General features: G+C 41.4%; 2 long non-coding RNA genes across 4 annotated transcripts in view; one reads left to right on the top strand and one right to left on the bottom strand.

The window, feature by feature from the left end:
• The window catches only part of LOC141126696 (uncharacterized), an 885,136-nt gene that overhangs the window by 665,204 nt on the left and 202,693 nt on the right, over window positions 1–17,239 (bottom strand). The window lies entirely within an intron of this gene.
• Window positions 10,675–17,239, top strand: part of LOC141126687 (uncharacterized) — an 81,074-nt gene continuing 74,509 nt past the window's right edge. Inside the window, exons 1-4 of one of the 3 annotated variants that reach the window (XR_012241423.1) lie at window positions 10,681–10,927; window positions 15,739–16,084; window positions 16,170–16,270; window positions 16,953–17,042. This is a non-coding gene — a long non-coding RNA (uncharacterized lncRNA). Of the gene's footprint in view, window positions 10,928–15,738; window positions 16,085–16,169; window positions 17,043–17,239 lie in introns of all 3 variants that reach the window. The other 2 variants (XR_012241422.1, XR_012241424.1) reach the window with 2 other exon arrangements.

Genomic DNA, 17,239 nt, shown 5'->3' with positions numbered 1-17,239 from the left:
AAAATTTGTTTTACAGTTTTGCACCACAGCTATCAAACATTTTTGGATAAGCCCCAATTTCTGAGGGAGAGAGCAAGCAAATTACACAAGGAAATAAAAAAATGAGTGTCTTGCTTTGAAGACTGAAGATGGTAAGGAGTTAGAGATTTGCACCATTGATATTAAGCATGTATTGGAAGGCTTTGATTTCTGAGTAAAACAATGGGCATCTTGCACCTGAAACTAAAAAATTAGATACTTTCAGTTTTAAATTAAAAACATAAACATTGAACAGAATTGCACCTCGTTTTTCAAGCTTTCATTGGATAGACTGCAATTTATCAGGGAGAGAGTAAACAGATTAATATGCAGGTAAAAAATTGGCTTCCATTTTCACAGACTGAATAAGGAAAAAATTTACAATTTTGCTGCTAAGTGTGTAATCCTTTTTGGTCAGGCCCTCTTTTCTGAAGGAGAGAGCAAGTAGACTGCAGTGAGAACTAAGGAGTATTTTTTTTTTTTTTCCAAGAATGAATCAAGGTGGTACATGTTAACAGAATTTCACCACAACTTTTAAACCTGTTTAGGCAGGATACTATATGTTGGCCATAGAATAAGCAGATTGCATCAGGTAAGTTGTCCTCTGAAACAGCAGACCCTCACAAGTGTTCAATAGACTATACAATGAATTTAGGCAAAATGAAGTCATGTAGCATTGCAGCTTTTATGTCTAGGGAACAGAATCTACACCGGGGCAGAGACTCTGTAAGTTCTGCAGGGCAGACCCAGAGGTGGCACTCCTCTTGTGCCAGGAAAAGTCATGTATGACAACCTGCTTTCTGCCCTTCAGCAGGGAAATTTCACACATGTACCTTCTCTGGTTAAAATAATAAAGCAAAGTATTTGGTGCTGTAGGCGCATTTCACAAACAAAACATTCATATATATTACAAAATGTTTCTTCACAAATGATATGTCCATTATTCAAAGTATTTATTCTAATTATTGTTATTGATATTTTATTAAACAATACATTTTATCTTTAATTATAAATTACATTTACTTAATATTTTACATGCTAATAACAAATTTCATTATTTTGTATACTAATAATTTCCAGTAAAAGTAACTACTAAACTTTATAAGTTTTTTTTTTTTCTCTAAGCATTGCTAATACTGGAAAGCAGTTCTTTAGTAAAGTATTATTAGACATCTCCTCTGTCGGAGTTTGTTCTATTGGATGAAAGTTTCTGTACAATCTCTCAGGAAATGGAATCCGAATGTATTATTCTTCATCTGATCACTGAAGTCAGTTTAGAGACACATTTAGAAGTTTGTATTTCTTGTGTCTTATACAGGAATATCTTTATTCTCCGTGTTGTGTTGGATTCCCCTGATAGGTGATATTCCGGAGGCTGGTTACCATATGCTGGTGAGATTTCTAACATTGCAGAGAATAGTAAATCCGGTGACATCGTTCTCCATTATTAGAGTGATTGTAAACCTTCTGTGTTCCGTTCTCCCCGGACTACCGACACCTGAGCTGAGCGCCCCCTAGAGACCCCACAAGATCGGCACATGATTACAGTGGTGGGACCGCTCCATTCAGAATAGAACAAAAGAAAAACAAAGTCACCAAAGAACAACAAACCTTAAAGTTTCTGCCGGATTCCCCCAGGAAAAAGACGCTGAATTTACTGATCACCATCTGCTTTCCAATACAAACTGTCATCATACAAGTCTTACTATGTCTCCTTCACTTTAACTACTCATTGACCCATCTAGTTTAGGTGAATAATAATAAAATACAAATTTAAAAAATACAATGATATGATTAAATCAATAATACATTAAATTAGAATAAATGAACAACAATATTGGTATTATTTTCATTATTTTTTTAATTAATTAGCACTATGCAAATCATTAATAAATTGTACAGTGATGTGTACATTGCGGCTCTAGGGGTTGAACTTCAAATTATTGATGCTTTTGGACATTTTTCCCCTATAAAATGCAGTATATAATGCAAATCAACATTTTACATTTTATAAAAATAAATAAATAAATAAAAGAATGTGACTGGCTTTTTGTGTAGTAAATAATAAAAATCCTGTACACTATGCTGTTGTAAAAAAGCATGAGTGTTTGTCATTAGTGTTGGGTGAATGGTTCAGCCTGAGCATGAGTTTGGGCTGGACATTGGCTGTTCGCTCCATTCAGGGAACACCCGAATTTGCAGGGTGTTCAGCGGATGTTCACCCTGCCGAACGCCCTGCAATGCATTGCATTGCACAGTGTATTCTGCACCTTGATTGGGCAAAGCTTTGCCCAATCAGGGTGCAGTGAATAGCTGGTTGTTAAGGAGTGGGGCCTGTAAGTGCGTCCTTCTCCGCTAACAGCTGAATTAAAAAAAAAACATTACTGGTAAAGTGAACAGAAAAACAGCGTGTGGTCCCCACCAGTCCTTTGGGTCTGATATGCATTTTAAGGGGAACCCTACACCATTTTTTTTTTTAAACAGCGTGGGGTCCCCCCATGATGCATACCAGACCCTTATCTGTGCACACAGTCTGTTAGGCCAGAAAAGGGGGGGAATGACTGAGCGCCTCCCCTCCTGGACCATACCAGGCCACATGCCCTCAACATGGGGGGTGGGTGCTTTGGGGAATTAGGGGCTCCCCCACCCCAAAGCACTTTGTCCCCAGATGTGCCTCTTTTAATCATCAACCATGTGAGTTGTTAAATGTTTTACCTTCATTAAATGTAACCATATTGCCACACTTAGAGGCGCCTCTCTTTTCTTTTTTACTCCGTAGCTAGTGCTGGATTTTAATTCGAATCCACTTGTGGAGGCTGACATTTGTGGACGGACATTTTATGGTTACACAACCAATCACATTGCTATTAGGGATGAGCCCGATGTTCGAGTTGAACGTAAGTTTGACTTGAACATCGGATGTTCGCCTCTTCGCCGAACAGCGAACAATATGCGGAAAATTTGAAAGCTGCCGGAACACCGTTAAAGTCTATGGGACACTAACATGAAAAAACAAAAGCGCTCATTTTAAAGGCTTATATGCAATTTATTTCATAAAAAGTCTTTGGGGACCTGGGTCCTGCCCCAGGGGACATCAATTAGTGCAAAAAACCATGGGAGGCTCCTGCCATCTGACGCGTCTTTGCTGTGACAGCTCTTATATAACTGAGGGCGGGGCCAACCGGTGACATAACTGAGTGACCCCGCCCCCTCTAACACCACGGGGAAGCCATGGGGAAGCCTCCGTGTGTCAGAGGGGGGTTTATTGTGTGTCAGAGGTGGCCCCGCCCTCAGTTATATAAGAGCTGTCACAGCAAAGACGCGTCAGATGGTGGGAGCCTCCCACGGAGTTGTGGCTTTTTTTTCTCTATTTCAGTCTGTCGGGTGGCGTGAACTTACACCGTGGGACATTTTTATTTTTTATTTTTTAACAAAAGACTTGTCCCAAGCTGTCTCTTGTCTTTTTTACCATGTTGACACTTTTTTTGTGAAATGGTAGGAGTACATTTGTATCCAGTTACCAATTCACACGGGGGGATCTGGGGGTCCCCTTGTAAAAGGGGGCTTCCAGATTCCAATAAGCCCCCCGCCTGCAGACCCCACAACCACCGGGCAAGGGTTGTGGGGATGAGGCCCTTGTCCCCCATCAACATGGGGACAAGGTGCTTTGGGGGGCAACCCCAAAGCACCCTCCTCATGTTGAGGGCATGTGGCTTGGTACAGTTTAGGGGGAGCGCTCTCTCACCCCCCCTTTTCCTGTGGCCTGCCAGGTTGCATGCTTGGATAAGGGTCTGGTATGGAATTTGGGGGGGACCCCTATGACATTTTTTTTAATTTTGGTGCAGGGTTCCCCTTAATTTTCATATCAGACCCAAAGGGCCGGTATGGATTTTAGGGGGACCCCCACACAATTTTTTTTTTTATTTTGGTTCAGGGTTCCCCTTAATATTCATACCAGACCCAAAGGGCCTGGTGATGGACTGAGGGGGGATCCCATGCTCTTTTTTAAATGAGTTTTATCTATACTGCCGAGACCCAACAATTCATTACAGCCGCAAGTAGTTTTAAATGACAATTTTTCCTTTAGAAATGTCATTTTGCTGTGGTATTGTTCTAAACACGGGAACAATGTGCCACTTTACAGACATTCTATAGAAACCCCCCAGGCACGATATTTAAAGGAATATTTCATTTTTATTGTTTCACTTTAAGCATTATAAAAATCACTGCTCCCGAAAAAATGGCCGTTAAAAAAACATTTTGCATTGATCCATGTCCCCTGGGGCAGGACCCGGGTCCCCAAACACTTTTCATGACAATAACTTGCATATAAGCCTTTACAATGAGCACTTTTGATTATTCATGTCCGTGTCCCATAGACTTTAACGGTGTTCGCATGTTCTGCCAAATTTTTGGCCTGTTCGCATGTTCTGCTGCGAACTGAATAGGAGGGTGTTCAGCTCATCCCTAATTGCTATAATCTTTTTATATGGACTATAAACTGATGGACGTATGAATAAATGGTTGTGGAATGAATCATTAGAGTTTCCATTATTTCTTATGGTAAAATTTGCTTTGGATTGCAAGCATGTTTCTGGAACGAATAATGCTCGCATTCCAAGGTTTTACTGACAGAAACTAAGAAAAACTTTTTTTTTTTTTTTTGTAAAAAATAAAAACCCAGCAGTGATTAAATACCATCAAAAGAAAGCTCTATTTGTGTGAAGAAAATTTTTAAAAATTCATTTGGGTACAGTGTTGCATGACCGCACAATTGTCATTCAAAGTGCGACAGCGCTGAAAGCTGAAGAATGGCCTGGGCAGGAAGGGGGTGAAAGTGCCCGGTATTAAAATGGTTAAAATCATTGCAACTGAAAATACAATTGATTTTTTTTTTGCATTGAATCATGTCGCCCAGGGCAGAACTCTGACCCCCATACCCCTCTTATGGACAATAACTTGCATATAAGCCTTCAAAATTAAGTCTTTTAAATTCTCACGTTTGACTACCATGGACTTCAGTTGAGTTTTCGGCTCGGGTTAGAACGTCTCCCCTGTTTGGGAGTTCTGGTACAAACTGAACAGAGGGGGGTGTTCGGCCCATCTCTATTTATCATACATTGGGCTATTGTATAATATATACAAATATATACACATGAGCAGTACAATAGGCTCCATGTATGGTTTACAAGTGTTATTTTTTCCAAATTATGTTTTTTACATTCTCCTTTAGTAATAGAATGACTTCCTTTTGAGAAAATGTGTCTAGCAAAAATGATTTAATTTTCAACTCAATGATGAAAAAATATTACAAAGTGTATGTGTGTACAGTGTGTATATATATATATATATATATATATGTGCACACTGTACACACGCTTGTCCAGTCCATCACCTTTACCCTCAGCTTCTATAGCAAGGCAGTGGTCATCTTGGAGGTGTGTTTGGGGTCGTTATCATGTTGGAATACTGCCCTGCGGCCCAGTCTCTGAAGGGAGGGGATCATGCTCTGCTTCAGTATGTCACAGTACATGTTGGCATTCATGGTTCCCTCAATGATCTGTAGCCCCCCAGTGCTGGCAGCACTCATGCAGCCCCAGACCATGACACCCCCACCACCATGCTTGACTGTAGACAAGACACACTTGTCTTTGTCCTCCTCACCTGGTTGCCCCCACACACGCTTGACACCATCTGAACCAAATAAGTTTATCTTGGTCTCATCAGACCACAGGACATGGTTCCAGTAATCCATGTTCTTAGTCTGCTTGTCTTCAGCAAACTGTTTGCAGGCTTTCTTGTGCATCATCTTTAGAAGAGGCTTCCTTCTGGGATGACAGCCATGCAGACCAATTTGATGCAGTGTGCGGCGTATGGTCTGAGCACCGACAGGCTGACCCCCCCCCACCCCTACAACCTCTGCAGCAATGCTGGCAGCACTCATACGTTTATTTCCCAAAGACAACCTCTGGATATGACGCTGAGCACGTGACCTCAACTTCTTTGGTGGACCATGGCGAGGCCTGTTCTGAGTGGAACCTGTCCTGGTAAACCGCTGTATGGTCTTGTCCACCGTGCTGCAGCTCAGTTTCAGGGTCTTGGCAATCTTCTTATAGCCTAGGCCAGTGATGGTGAACCTTGGCACTCCAGATGTTTTGGAACTACATTTACCATGATGCTCATGCACTCTGCAGTGTAGTGGAGCATCATGGGAAATGTAGTTCAAAAACATCTGGAGTGCCAAGGTTCACCATCACTGGCCTAGGCCATCTTTATGTAGAGCAGGGGTCTCAAACTGGCGGCCCTCCAGCTGTTGCGAAACTACAAGTCCCATCATGCCTCTGCCTGTGAGAGTCATGCTTGTAACTGTCAGCCTTGCAATGCTTAATGGGACTTGTAGTTTTGCAACAGCTGGAGGGCCACCAGTTTGAGACCCCTGATGTAGAGCAACATAACATTCTTTTTGTTTCAGCTCCTCAGAGAGTTCTTTGCCATGAGGTGCCGTGTTGAACTTCCAGTGACCAGTATGAGAGAGAGAGAGAGAGAGAGAGAGAGAGAGAGAGAGAACACCAAAATTAACACACCTGCTCCCCATTCACACCTGAGACCTTGTAACACTAACGAGTCACATGACACCATGAGGTGTACTCACTTTTGTTGCCAGCAGTTTGGACATTAACCACTTCACCCCCGGAGGATTTGGCAGCTTAATGACTGGAGGACTTTTTACAATTTGGCACTGCGCTGCTTTAACTGGTAATTGCACGGTCATGTAATGTTGTATCCAAACGAAATTTGCGTCCTTTTTTCCCACAAATAGAGCTTTCTTTTGATGGTATTTTATTGCCTCTGCGATTTTTATTTTTTGCAATATAAATGGAAAAAGACCAACAATTTTGAAAAAAATTATATTTTCTACCTTTTGTTTTTTAAAAAAAATAATAAACTAAATTTTAGTCATACATTTAGGCCAAAATGTATTCAGCTACATTTCTTCAGTAAAAAATTGTCATTAAGCTTATATCTATTGGTTTGCGCAAAAGTTATAGCGTCTACAAACTAGGGTACATTTTCTGGAATTTACGCAGCTTTTAGTTTATATTTGCCTATGTCATTTCATGAGGTGATAAAAGGGGCAGAGCAGTACAAACAATACAAAAAAATAATTTTTTTTCATGCAAATGAATAAACTTTTACCCATTCAGCCTCCTGTTTGGCAGGAGTTAAGTATCACATGTAGAAGTGGTATTTCTGCTGTGTCTGTATATTTAGCCTGGAGTTGAGCTTTACATTTGGCTACTTTGTTTGTTAATGAATTGCAATAAAATAAAATCATTTTGCAAAAAGTTCATAGGGAAATGTGAGCATTGCTCTGGGCCATAGGTGGTGCACAGGTGTGAGAGATGAAATGGTTAATAAAATATTAGCAAGGTGACCAAACCATCCATATATACACAATATTACCAAAAGTTTTGGGACACCTGCCTTTACATGCACATGAACTTTAATGGCATCCCACTCTTATGCCCTGTACACACAATCGCACATTCCGACAACAAAATCCATAGGATTTTTTTTTTTGACTGACGTTGGCTCAAACTTGTCTTGCATACACACGGTCACACTAAGTTGGTCGGAAATTCTGAATGTCAAGAACGCGGTGACGTACAACACGTAGGACGAGCCGAGAAAAATAAAGTTCTATAGCCAGTGCGGCTCTTCTGCTTGATTCTGAGCATGCGCAGCACTTTGTGCGTCAGAATTGTCTACACACGATTGGAAAATGTGCGATCGGAGCTTGTTGTTGGAAACTTTGTGTGTCGGAAATTCCGACGGAAAGAGTCAGATGAAGCCCACACACGTTTGGAATTTCCGACAACAAGCTCCGATCGCACATTCTCTGTCGGAGAGTCCGACCGTGTGTACAAGGCATTAGCCGGTAGCAGGGGTGGACTGACCATTCGGGCACTCGGGCACTGCCTGAGGGCCCGGGGCCACTAGGGGCCCCATCAGGGTTCCCAGCCTCAATAAAACCAGGGACAGTTTGTAAAAATGTGTGTTTTTTTACACATGTCCCTGAAATGTCTGACAACGACATCATTTTGATGTGAAAATCCTGAGGCTGTACCTGCACCACCTCTCCACTGTCTTCTCAGCCAATGGGAACACAGTGTACCCGCCCCCTTCTCCAGCACAGCTTATTTGACATAGGAGCAGAAGATGCCGACAGCTGGAGGATAGGAGAGGGAGGAGTATACAGCCTGCAGTGTGGGACGGGCTGCTGCCTGCTGGAAGGTAAGCTGGTTGAGCTGAATTTATTCTTGTCAGAGCTTAACCTGGTGAGCAGGTGGGGGGCTGTTTTTCCTCTAGCAGGGCTCCTCCGGTCTCTGAGGGTGTTAGATCTATTTTCTGTGTGAAGTGCACTGCTCCTGGAGGAAGGACATGTTCTGAACTTCTATCCCAATCTCTGCTACACCTCCCTAATCATTACCTGCCCACCAGTACACAAGCAGAGTCTCCTCCTCTCCTATATTGCCACAGAAATCCAAACCTGCAAAAATGAATTTCAGGGTGGTGGCAAAGTCATTTCAGGGAGGTGGTGCTCCGCGCCCCCAACCCCCGCCCCCACCTCCTCTTTGCGGCAACATTTTTTTAAAATCAATGTGTTTATTTTTCATTTAAAATCGCTGAAAGCTGAAGAATGGCCTGGGCAGGAAGGGGGTGAATGTGCCCGGTATTAAAATGGTTAAAATCATTGCAACTGAAAATACAATTGATTTTTTTTTTGCATTGATACATGTCGCCCAGGGCAGAACTCTGACCCCCATACCCCTCTTATGGACAATAACTTGCATATAAGCCTTCAAAATTAAGTCTTTTAAATTCTCATGTTTGGCCACCATCAGTTGAGTTTTCGGCTCGGGTTAGAATGTCTCCCCTGTTTGGGAGTTCTGGTACAAACTGAACAGAGGGGGGTGTTCGGCCCATCTCTATTTATCATACATTGGGCTATTGTATAATATATACAAATATATACACATGAGCAGTACAATAGGCTCCATGTATGGTTTACAAGGGTTATTTTTTCCAAATTATGTTTTTTACATTCTCCTTTAGTAATAGAATGACTTCCCTTTTGAGAAAATTTGTCTAGCAAAAATGATTTAATTTTCAACTCAATGATGAAAAAATATTACAAAGTGTATGTGACTGCCCTGCGGCCCAGTCTCTGAAGGGAGGGGATCATGCTCTGCTTCAGTATGTCATAGTACATGTTGGCATTCATGGTTCCCTCAATGATCTGTAGCTCCCCAGTGCTGGCAGCACTCATGTAGCCCCAGACCATGACACTCCCACCACCATGCTTGACTGTAGACAAGACACACTTGTCTTTGTACTCCTCACCTGGTTGCCCCCACACACGCTTGTCACCATCTGAACCAAATAAGTCTATCTTGGTCTCATAAGACCACAGGTTCCAGTAATCCATGTCCTTAGTCTGCTTGTCTTCAGCAAACTGTTTGCAGGCTTTCTTGTGCATCATCTTTAGAAGAGGCTTCCTTCTGGGACGACAGCCATGCAGACCAATTTGATGCAGTGTGCGGCATATGGTCTGAGCACTGACAGGCTGACCCCCCCCACCCCTACAACCTCTGCAGCAATGCTGGCAGCACTCATACGTCTATTTCCCAAAGACAACCTCTGGATATAGGTTGTCCTCTCCTATATTGCCACAGAAATCCCAACCTGCAAAAACAAATTTCAGGGTGGTGGCAAAGTCATTTCAGGGAGGTGGTGCTCGCGCCCCCAACCCCCGCCCCCACCTCCTCTTTGCGGCAACATTTTTTTGAAATCAATGTGTTTATTTTTCATTTAAAATCCAATCTTAACAGTACCACATCCATCCTTGTCCTCCTTCCTTTTCCATTTTTCTCCCTCTCCTTCTTTCTTAGAAGGTTGTCCTTATTGGTTCATAACCTCAACTAACTTTAATCTCATTATAAATAATGCTTTACTAACCATTTCCCCTATATTGTTTCACAGGATCCCTATAGTCTTTTGACATTACTATATCCCATACATAGAAACAGCCCAAGTAAGTATATGCATTATAGAGTAGAGACCTCCCCTTTTTTTAAAAATGGTATACTTATAGGTGCTTATATACGTGTATGAGGATACGCACACACATAAAGGTTTCCCGCCATCATCGTTTTTTACAACAATTTTTTTCATTTTTTTCATTTTTTATTTTCTAATTTAATTTTTATTTTTATTATCAGTATTTTTATTATCATTTTACATTTTTTGATTCATACTTATTTCATACTTATCCTTAATTATATTTTTATTTTTTTAATAATTGTATGGCTACTATGTCCAATTTATAATCAGACTGCCCATTCCATTATAGATATACCTGTGTATTTTTTTACAAATCATAGTATGTTATGTCTCTTGCTCTTTTCCATTCTTGTGCGCTTTGTCCCCTCCTTGCTTTATGTTCTTTCTCACACTATGTTCTCCTTGTCCTTATAAACAATATACGCCCTATTCCCGCCTCTCGGCTCCCCCTGTGTATGAATAAAGAAAAAAGGGGATGGTCCCGTGACCTGATTGGCCCGCCAGCCCTGCCAGCCCTTTATACCACATCCAAGATGGCCGAACGATATGCCTGATGAAGGAGCATGCATGCTCAGAACGCGTGCACGTCACAGCATCATCACACCATGACCAGGAACCCTCCAACTGACAACTTCCTCCTGCGTCCTGCAGTTTCAATCCCGGGACACCAGAAACCACTGACGCCACCAAAATAGATCCTGTAGCGCTGCCTGGACATTTGATGTTGGATCCTGTCACCGATTTGACTTTTAACAAAGATGTATCTGCTTTTATCTACTTTTGAGTAAGTGCCTTACCATTTATTAAACATGTTAAAATACTGCTGCTTTGTCAAGACCCTGTTCCAGCAGGGGAGATAATCTAACTAAAATAACTGGGTCTCCTAAATATTTAGGCTGTAAATATTGTGCAACTGAAGAGACCTGAAATGGAGATCCAGGGCAGTAATTGGATTACTTGCAGCATCTCCTGGATCTCCATTGGACATGTGCACTGCCGAAAAATTGGTTTGTTTTCGTTTCATTTGTTTTTTGTTTTTTTTTCGGAAATTTGGAATTTGAAAATTCTGAATTTGGAAATTTGAAAATAAGAAAGAAAATCCAAAAATTCAAAAGAACGAAAATAACTAATAATAACTAACTATTAAATTATAGGTATTGAAATTTCCATTCAAATTTGGCTGTTAGTGAATGTAACAAATACAAATTTATCTGAACGAATGTTGTATCTAGACGAATGGAACGTAACAAATTAATAATAATAAATAACCTATGAGTGCCCCCACCCACTCACAGTTTGAGCCCAATAGGGGTGTTTGGGTGTTAACGAATGTCGCATATAAACAATTGGAACAGAATAAATAATAATAATATGTTTTTATTATTATTATTATTATTATTTATTATTATTTGTTTCAATGTTTTTATGAAGGTTTTTCAATGCATACGTATAATAATAAAGAGCATGTTTACATGTTAAATTCCACTTACAATTAAGATAAAGATAACTTTAGTAATATCCTAGTAAACAAGGCAGAGCTTTTGATTAAAGGGTCCAATGGGTTCGGACCCAAAGGGTAGTAAGTTGAAACATAAGAGGGACTCTATGATGAGCTTACAGAGAACCCGGGTCTGCCCCCATAACACCCAAACACCCCCTATTGGGCTCAAACTGTGAGTGGGTGGGGGCACTTATAGGTTATTTATTATTATTAATTTGTTACGTTCCATTCGTTTAGATATGACATTCGTTATTTTGGATAATTCGTAACTTCAGATAAAACCATTTATCATTTTCCTGTCATTTCACAATTATGTGTCACTTTGTGTTGGTCTATCACATAAAATCCCAACAAAATACATTTACATTTTTGGTTGTAACATGATAAAATGTAGAAAATTTCAAGGGGTATGAATACTTTTTCAAGGCACTGTACACTATTGAACAAACAATAAAGTATGTAACTTAGAATAGATCAAGTCACATATGTCTTATTTAGATCATAAGAGATACAGCAACATCTACATGTAGAAAAAGAAGATAACCTCCATATGGCTGTATCAGAAATAATTGGGTTATGTGTATATCTATCCAGATTTGTTGAGGAAGTCTCAATGTTTGCTGCTCTAATAATCCATGGAGGTAACATCATTAGCATAAACCATATAACGAGTAATGCTATAGTAACCGTAACTGTCACCTTGCACCCCATTATGAGTATGAACAATAAAGAAACACATGGGGTCTCTTGGATAGGGTAAATCTCTGCCAAACAAATTGGCATATGGTCAATAGAAGTGCAAGTGTTCAGGGTTAATAGGGGGCAAAGGGTGGATAGAGAGGGGACCTAAGTGGATGAGAGGGAGAGGGGGGAAAACGGAGAGGGGGAAAAAAGGGAGTGGGGGAGGGTAAGGGTCAGTTAGCGAAAGGTAGAGGATGGAGATTCTACCTTCATGTGTGGGTATGGATTAAGGTGCCGAGGAGTTTGCCATCTCTTGGAGGTGGAGCCCGCAGACCCATGTGTTAGTAAAGTTTGTGGGAGTGTCACGGGCTATGTTGATCAGCTCCTCAATGTCAGACATTTTTCAAATGCAATGAAACCATTTGAACAGCATTGGTGGTGGTGTTGTCAATCCACACTTAGATTACAGTGTCTGCCTGCATTTACAAGATGCATAGCTAAGGACCTATGATATACAGATTTTGGAAGTGAGGAATTGTGCATTAAGTATTGTGCTGGGATGAAATCAAGCATATAACTGGTTACTTTAGTTATAGTTTTGTGCAATTCTTTCCAAAAAAAATGGGATATTTGTATGCGTTTTGTGTGTATGTAGGAAAAGATTCCCAGCTCCAGCCCCCTAAGTGCCAAACCTACATTGGCACAAGTGGAAAAATTGTCTGGGACCCGGCATACCCACTTTTCCAAAAATGTTTACCTGGATAACTTCTATACCAGTCTGCATTTGCCTGTATTACCTCCAGAAAAAACAGGAAGGGTGTCACGATCAAGGGGTCAGGCTGGAAGATCAGTTGCTATAGCAGTGGAAGTTCACACAGGAACCGGCAGGATAGAAGCACAGGCAGGTCACCCTGGCAGATGACACAGGCTCACCTGAGGTGTGGACTCTAAGTACTAACTGGTGTTCTCCAGAGCTCCTGATGGTGGAGATGGATTTTGCACCAGGTCGTGGTCCTCAGGATCACCCAACCAGGAAGTGAGCAAGCCGGGATCCAGTAGCAGATATAGCAGATAGAGATCAAGCAGAAGCATAGTCAAGGAACAAGCCAAAGATCGGTAAGGAATAGTTGCAGGTTGGGATTAAGCAGAAGTGTAGTCAAGTAGCAAGCCAAATGTCGGTAATGGATAGAAGCAAAGATACTGATGGCATCAGGAGAGACAAAAGCAGGATATTTTCTGGAGAAGGCACAATATTCTGGCAACTAGGAGGTGCAGAGACATGGCTTAAATCAGGAAGTTCATGGGAGGAGCAAAGAGTTCAAGGTTCAAGACAAATAGGATTCACGGCCGGATCATCCAAGGAATTGTCCAGGGAGCTGTCCAGTGTTACAGCACTACAGCTGTAACTTTAGAACAATTCTAATAGAATAGAATATAATAGAATGATGATAATGTGGGTCCCACACAATACACTAGTGGAGGCACTAGACTCAGACTCTTTCATCCACAGATGCCCGTCGATAAAATTAGTTAGTAAAGTATGGCAGAAGACGAAGGCACTAATGGGGTACAATGGGGTGACAGAATATACCCCTTTACGGCATAACAAAAACTTGGCCAAAATAAGGGGTATAGAGACACCCAGAGAATGGGAAAGGCAGGGTATTAGCCGTTTAATCCAGTTATATGAGGAAGTCTTTTTTAGATCTAAGACGGGAATTTAACATATCAAATAAGGCGTTTTATAAATACCTGCAGATTAGACACGCCATTCAAGTACGGTTCAGGTCTCAAACTATGGAGAGGACCCAGATCACCATACTCCTGAAAATTATTAATCCAGCCTCAACTAAAGGTTTAATCTTCAAGTTGTATGCTTGCCTGGGGGATAGAATTATTAATGGGGTGGGACCTCATAAGAGTAGAGAGGGGTGGGAGAAAGACGTAGGGACAATAACTATGGTACAATGGCATAATATTTTAGAACAAGGAGCTCTGGTCTCGATTTCCCCTTCGCAGAAACTTTCTCACCTGTTTCTAATTCACAGAGTGTACTATACCCCCCAAAAAATGTTTAAACTTGGTTGGAAACAAAATGATGAGTCCCCTAGGTGTAAGGCGACAAGAGACCTTATCCATATGGTGTGGAAGTGTCCAAAGCTATTTAGATATTGGGTGGAGATAATTGCTAGAATAAATAACATTTTTAGGAGCTCATTAGAACCTGAGACCAAGACATGCCTATTAGGGAGCTTGGAGGAAGATAGAGTCCTGCCTGGTACCATCGTGACAGTGTTGAGATGTCTGTTCCAAGCGAGAAAACTAATTGCACAGAAATGGCAGGTTCAGACCCTCCGACTGTGGAGAATTGGATTGAAACTATTAATTTAATGGTTTGGAGCGAGAGAGTGATGTATATTAGGCAAGATAACCTCAGGAAGTTCAAGAGAATGTGCAGACCTTGGCTGAAGGAGATGGGGTGTCCTGTATGAGGGGATAGTGGTGAGCTGAGGAGAATTTTCTCCCGCTCGCCACCATGCCCCTGTCTCTGCCTTTTTTTTTTTTTCTGTGGTCTCTTCTTTTTATCTTTGGTCTATCCACAGAGAGGATTTCTACTTCCTGTTCGGCTATATGGACAGACAATAGATATGAAGACATGTATAGATAATGATTGTGTGATGTGTGCTAGGGGGGTGGGTCAGGTAGGGTAGGAGGGAGGGAGAGGGAATATAGTATAATAACTGTGTCTTTGCATTATGTGATATTATATGTTAACTCATGATGCTGTATGTTTTTAACTTTTGCAATATGAAAAATAATAAAAAGAAAGAATTAAAAAAAAAAAGAAGATAAATACTGTACTGGTGACCCCACAATAGGGATAAAACTTTTTTGCTGAAGGGAGTTTAACAAGACACGTCGCCACTCATTAAAATTAGAAGAAAAGATGTTTTATCTTAAACTACGTAGAGGGTTCTTTACTGCAAGTGCGGCAAGGATGTGGAATTTCCTTCCACGGGCAGTGGTCTCAGCGGGGGGGCATGGATAGTTTAAAAAAACTATTAGATAAGTATCTGAACGACCACAACATAGAGGGATATACAATGTAATACTGACACATAATTACACACATAGGTTGGACTTGATGGACGTGTGTCTTTTTTCAACCTCACCTACTATGTAACTATGTAACTATGTCTTCGTCCTGTCCACCATCCACAATGACACCCGGAAGACACGGTCCAAATCAAAAGCCTGTATGCATCCAAGATTATAATCTTTACATAGGAGGAGGGGGGGGTGGATTTCAATGATCAAATGCTACAGCCCTATATGGCTGGTATAAAAAGTTACAATTTATCATATTTCTTTAGGCGTTTATAATGCTTATGTCACCTATACCAAATCTACAGGAAGACCCCTGCCTTACCCAAATTCATAGAAGAAATCGTCACATCCCTCATCATCAAGCAAAGATCCCCCCAAGAAAACCTTCACTCTGATGCTGATTCCACCCACAGAAGCAGCTGAAAGATAAAGTGTCCCCAGTATCTCTCCTAACGCGACCTAAAAGGTTGTGTCACACTGACAGATGACATCATGACAGCTTCCTTCTGTGCCTCCTCCATCTATCCCGAGACTCTGGAAACCACTGTCACCACCGGGAGTGATGACACCATGCTTCCCAGCTGCAGTCAGGGATCTCTGCACCCAATATGGCTGTTAACTATTGATGTTCATATACTTATCCACCATCCAGTGAGTGTATTACCTTCAATAAGAGCTAATTGTATCATTGCTACACTTAGATTGGCACTTCTCTTCTCTACTTTTTCTTTCACAGATACAGAGTCTCTTCTACTCTCCAGCGGGCTGCCTATGTGTGCAATGAGGGGTTTGTCCCCCATGTTGGTATTACCCAGGACTAATGGACCGCTACATCCTGTAAGGACTTGCCCCTGTACCTCACCTTTTGGTTCATGGCTTTTAATTTACCCACTTTTGTATTCCCTGCTAGAGGTGCTCCTGCTCTAGCTACAGAGATCCTAGTGCTTCAATCATCCTCCCGATTGTTTATCCACCACATTTCTTCCTTTCATGTGAACTGACCTCAGCCTGTTAATCAACCATGTTTTTTGATTGGCGCTTGGACTGATCTTTTGCTCTGCTACTGTAGTAGTGGAATTCATAACACATGGGTCTTACATATGTGAGGGGCTCCAGAATAGTTTTTTCTGGATAGAAAAAAAAATTTTTTTTTTTGGTTTTCTCAGAGTTTTGTAATTCCCAGATTAGGGTCTGGAGATCAGGGGCTTCAAAGAGATTTGGGTGAGAGAAGTCTCTACACCTGTGCCCAGGTCTTACCTGACCAAGGCCCTAAGCTTAATATTTCTGCCTGCTGCCGACTTACTGCCATTATGCCTCTGCCTGTTGCATGAACTGACCACAACTCTGCCTGCTACCCGTACTATGGACCATGTTTCTGCCTACTACAAGGACCAATATTTTGGCTGTGCTGACCATGTCTCTGCCTAGACAATTCCTTTGGCTGTTGCTGACCACATCACTGTCTGCTGCCTGGACCAATGCTTTGGCTGTGCTGACATTATCTCTGCCTGCTTCCTAGACGATTCCTTTTGCTGTCACTGACCACATCCCTGCCTGCTGCTGAGACCAATTCTCCCCTCTGTGGACAACTGCACTACTAAAACTACAGGTAATCTTTTGTTTACCCTTTGCTCAGCAGAATGTATTTTGGGATATACTGTAATTCTTGGTATGTACATGCTATGTGTTAGAAATATGAAGGGCCTTCAAAAATTATAGCTGGTTAGGAAATTAGATGTGTAATATATGTCCCTAGAACACCTGATGCTGCTCTTTGTATGCTGGGCTTCTCTATGTGGCTAGGCA

Source organism: Aquarana catesbeiana, linkage group LG02 (genome assembly GCF_042186555.1).
Source record: "Aquarana catesbeiana isolate 2022-GZ linkage group LG02, ASM4218655v1, whole genome shotgun sequence".
Lineage (NCBI taxonomy): Eukaryota > Metazoa > Chordata > Amphibia > Anura > Ranidae > Aquarana > Aquarana catesbeiana.
Note: the sequence above shows the minus strand (reverse complement) of the source record. Positions and strands in the feature narration are given on the sequence as shown.